The sequence below is a fragment of the Panulirus ornatus genome, chromosome 70 (assembly GCF_036320965.1).
Source record: "Panulirus ornatus isolate Po-2019 chromosome 70, ASM3632096v1, whole genome shotgun sequence".
NCBI classification, from domain to species: Eukaryota; Metazoa; Arthropoda; class Malacostraca; order Decapoda; family Palinuridae; genus Panulirus; species Panulirus ornatus.
The window spans coordinates 863,898-869,463 of NC_092293.1; the positions used below are offsets into that span (position 1 = coordinate 863,898).

Below are 5,566 nucleotides of genomic sequence, written 5' to 3' on the forward strand. Positions count from 1 at the left end.
TATCACTACACATCTTGTGCTTTATATTTTGAAACACAGAATGAAGAAGTTTGATATACCCTACTTGGGTCTGGTCATGTAGTGATATGCTGGCTAGGGTTTAGGGTTTTTATGATATCCAATTCTGCCTAGCTCCTAGGTTGCCATCCAGTCAATTTGGCCGTGATAATCTTGGCAAATCTATCCCCAAGGGTCCCAAATATCTAAACGCCAGTGGTAAATAGCACCTCGACTTAACTCAAAATATCACATATTGTTTACTTGACACTTATAGAGCCTAGCTTTCATGTGGTAATCAATAAGATTTGAAAAAGAACTTTGTCTAAATACAACACAAACACTTTAAACAGCTAATGTTAGAAATGAAAAGAAAAGTACTAATCAATAATAACAAATATAAACAAACCTGTAACTTTTATTCTGTCCCTTACCACCATGCATGTCTGTTCACTTCAAACAAAACAAACTGATCAATGACAATTCTAAATATAAACTTGTGAGATTTGTTGAATATCATAATTCTAAGTTAATGTTTTGTATAATAAACTCATAAAAATCAGCTCTTCAACTATTATATAACAAATTTCAAGCAACAACCATCCCACATAAACAACTTTGGTTTGAAAATCTCTCTCTCTCTCTCTCTCTCTCTCTCTCTCTCTCTCTCTCTCTCTCTCTCTCTCTCTCTCTCTCTCTCTCTCTCTCTCTCTCTCTCTCTCTCTCTCATATGGCCTCCCCGTACACTAAGATGAAAATATGTATCTTGGCAGGTCCCTCATCAACTTTGTGGCAAGGTTTGGTAGATAAGAATATACAAAATCACTAACGTCATTATAGGCTCCAATTTTCTACGCAAAAAATTCGTACTAAGTATACCTAATAACCCTAAAAAAATTGCTTTCCATATTACCCAGTTAGCACAGTCGGGAGAGAGTTAGACTGAAGATATAAGCATGCCTGGTTAGATCTCGGGTCCAGGCAATGTCTTTTGCCCCCCAAACACACACACACACACACACACACACACACACACACACACACACACAAACACACCAAGAATGAAAACTGACAAACAATACTATAAAAGCAGACTCTGTATTACCAATAGCAAATCCATGGTAAACGTTTCATAACAAAAAGAAATTTAGAATGTAATGAAGACCAAGTGTTCAAGATGCAACCATACTAACTCTTGTACACAGATGCAGATATATTGTATGAAAAAGGTCTAATTAGTACCATATTGATGAAGGTCAGGCCACAGGAACTACAGATAATTTAGGCAAGTCATGATATCTATCCAATATGGATAGTTTCTGAGCTGCCATCCAGTCTATCTGGTAGTGATAATCTGGCAAATTTATCGCCAGGTCCACAAAACATCAAGACTTTACTGGAAATATCACAAACTTTACTTGACACTTTGTGAACGTCTCCATTGACTACTCTACGTTTCAGCGGCGGACAAACGCTGTTTTTCGCAAATATCTCGTAAACGATTCATTGTATCATTATGATATTTCAGCACACGATCTTTAACACCCGGGCCAAATGTATGGCTGACATACCACATTGCTATATGTGTTACGTGAGGAGTTTACTCGTGAAAATAAATACAAAACCGAGTAGTCATATTGACGCTTTCGAAGGGAAGTGTGGCCCCCCCAAAAAACTCCCCCAATTCCCCACCCCCCCACACCCCCTCCCCCCCTTCTCGCCTTCGTTATCCCTCTTCTTCTCTCCCTAACTCCTCCTAACCCAACCTTGTGTCCCTCCCTAGTTTCCCATAACTTTAGTATACAGTTATAATAAAATGTTATGTAGGTGTATATGTATAGGTATGATTATTAACTAACAGTATGGTACAATTCCATAGACGCAAGACGTATTTGACGTTGATAATTACTGTACAACAGCATATTTACAAACGTGTAGTATGTAGAAGGTCGATTTTACAGTCCTTATGGTCAACCAAGTGAACACGATGTATTGCCATTACCTGTGGTCTGGACCTTCTAGGAAATGTTATTGCTGTTATTAGTACATACTGTGTACCTACCCATCATAAACTGTTAACCTGGTCCAGTTAATATACTGTCAGTCTGTTGACTGGTCTCTTTCATATCTATTATCACGAAATTATAATCTGCATATATTTTTGCCCTCTATACATATATATATTATGTTTAATAGTCATTACTATATATATATATATATATATATATATATATATATATATATATATATATATATATATATATATATATATATATATATATATATATATATATATATAATACTGTAGGAATAAAATGATGACCACATGAGAAAACCAAATTTATTCGTAATCACTATCAAAGAAAACGTCATCGTCTTCATCATCACTGGCGATGTTAATAATAACGGGTTCGACTCCCTCGTGTATGTTGCCAGTCCTCCAGTATTCTTCTTCAAATTTACGGGAGTGCTGAACAGCTCCCGCCCACACGTCTTTGTGTACCAATTGCCTGGCTTCTTCCAATCTTGCCTTTAGGTCCGTCCGGGTAAACCGCTGGATTGTGGAGCGCACATGACACTTCATAAATCCCCATACTTGCTCGATGGCGTTGAGCTCGGGGTGGCCAGGTGGCAACAGTATGACCTGGTGGCCCCACATACGGATGGTGTTGTCGATCTTATACTGGGGCTGTGGACGCTTCTGCTGGCAGAGGACCAGCAGCTCAGGGCGAGTGGCAGCAGCAGGTGGGATGGAAATCTTGCGCTGCTCCAGCCACCTGATGAGGTCCGCCTTCCTGGTGGCTGTGGTAGGGTATCGACTCTCCTCCGTCAGCTGGCTGTGGTATGGTGCATTGTCTAGCACACGTACCCATGGCTCTGGCAGTGACGGAAGGAGCTGCGTTGATAGCCATCGCAGGAACAGTTCGGCATTCATTTCTCCATGATAATCACCCTGGTTGGTCTTGGCTGGGTAGCACAGGTATGAGCCGTCAAGAAAGCCTTCGTCCGTGCCACCTGCGACCACTACAAATCGCTCCTCTTCACCAGGTGGTACCTGACGACTGTACGTGGTGTTGCTTGGAGCCTGTGTGGTATCTACCTACTCCCTACTGTGGCCCATCCTGGCGGTAAACCACGTCTCATCCACATATACCACCTTCCTTCCCTCCTCTCGGTGGCGCTGTAGAGCCCGGAGAGCGTCAATCCGACGACACACAACGTCCAGCGATTCCCTCCTTACATACATCTTTCGCTGTGACAGTCTGTATTGAAATCCCATGGTGTGCAGGATCCACCAAACTGTTGTGTCAGTGGTATCCTCCGGGAGGATACCATGTGTTTTCAGGTGGGCTGGTATGACCCTCAGTGTTAAATATTGTTTTACCGAAAACTTCTTGTGGATGTGGCGCCATATTGCACCGAGAGTAAAGTTATCACAAACAGCCGATGTAGGTGTTGGTGATGCCGGTGTGGAAGGGGAGGCTGTGGTGGTGGTGTTGACTATGCCCCTCACTCTTGACACAGCCATGCCCAAGATGTGCCCAACTCGCTCGTAAGGTCTGTGTGCATAAAAATTAATGTTATGTTACACATTAGTCTCGCCTCACTATGATAATTAATATGACATTGCGACACAATACAGTCTGCTTTACTTTCATATTTCATATGTATATAAATGTAATAATGTATGTTCGAACCAGAATATATTGTCTACGCACCTATTCAAACATATGTACGTTCTACCGCGGATGCATTCACGTTTGTACAACGTGACAAGACGAAGAACAAACGCTGACCTGCATCCACGGAGGCAAAAGGACAACATTGTTGCTGATGATGACCGAGCCTCGGCAGTCGCTAGTGTTGTAGCCTCGTGATGGTGGTACCTCATACCTCAGAGAGGGCGGGAGGGGATATGGGGGATTGTGGATATTATATTAAGGCATATATTTCTTATTTAAAAACGTAAAGACGACATGAAGTACCCATCAACGATTTCATTTGGTTGTCCAAAACCAAAACTGACTTCATCCTTCTGGTCGCCGTCGACACGTCGGTTATTAACAATGGGATTACCTGTTGCTTTCATGGTCGTTTGACGCACTCTGGTTTTCACGTCCACACACAATAACTGTATTACATATCATTACTAATGTATGATACCTATATACATACTGTCATACCTATTGTTTATGTACGTAATTAGAATACGACAAAATCAAATACAGACAATGGATGGTGTAAATATGGGGATGAAGACGGAAATGGAGAGACAGATACTGCGTTTTGGGGTGGGTGGGGGAATGTGTTGGTCTGGGGGTGTTCAGGATGTTGAGAGAGAGTTAGACGAGCACCGCACACTCGTCCGATTCTCTATAACGCCTTCGAAATATCATAGTGATACAACCATTCGTTTAGCAGAAATTTGTGAAAACCAGCGTTTGTCCCCCGCTGAAACATATAGTAGGTGTTATTTGTTGGACTTTCTAGGTCCTTTTATTTCTGGTTGCTTACCCTTGTTTTTGAATTAATTATTTGATTTGATTATTAGTTTTTTATTTTGGCTTATTAAGTTGTTATTTTCAACATCACAGGCATTTATCAAGGTCAAACGCCATCATCACTACATCCTCACAATCATTTTGAATATCAATGGCTTTTCTGTGGTGTAAGGTTATTTTCACTACATCTTCACAGTCATCTTATTTTCATCATCAATGACGTTTATCTTGGTCAAAGATTATCTTGACTACATCCTTGTACTTATTTTCAATATCATTGACCTTTATCTTGTTAAAAGCCATCTTCACTACTTCCTCATGATCATCTTACTTTCAATATCACTAACGTTCTTTTGGTCAAAGGCCATCTTCACTACATCCTTGTAGTCAAGTCACTTTCAACAGCACTGAACTCTATCTTAATGAAAATCTATCTTCACTACATCCTCATAGGTATCCTACTTTGGACATATCTTGCCTTTATATATATATATATATATATATATATATATATATATATATATATATATATATATATATATATATATATATATATATATATATATATATATATATATATATATATATATATATATATATATATATATATATCAGAATGTAAGTTGGTATGTCAGGAACCCATCTGAAATGTGACCTTATATAATCTACATTGCAACTTACACATAAATAGAATCATCCAGCTTCACTATATTAGCTTTACTATATTTAAATATAAACAAGGTCTAACCGAGGTTACTTGGTTGAGCAAGACGTGAGAATATCATCAATTGGCCCTCCAGCCCTGGGTTCAAATTGTCGTTCTGACGTATTTCGAGTTCAGTGCTGAGACAGGACCATTGATTATAGGACTATCTTGTTAGTCTGTGTAACTTCGCCTGACCCAATCCACGTCTTCAATGGCTTTCTGTTACTACAAACGGGATTACAAAGGAAAGGCTTCCTTTGTTAGTTTCATGAATACCTTCGTTCAAATGAAGGGAAAGACTATTACTATGAAGCGGTACCTTATCAGCAGGAAAGAGCTGCAGCAACGGTATGAAAGTTAC

General features: G+C 39.7%; 1 pseudogene; it reads right to left on the minus strand.

The window, feature by feature from the left end:
• Nucleotides 1-2,338: 2,338 nt before the first annotated feature.
• On the minus strand, nt 2,339-3,147 carry LOC139747767 (uncharacterized; annotated as a pseudogene).
• Between the last annotated feature and the right edge of the window lie 2,419 nt (nt 3,148-5,566).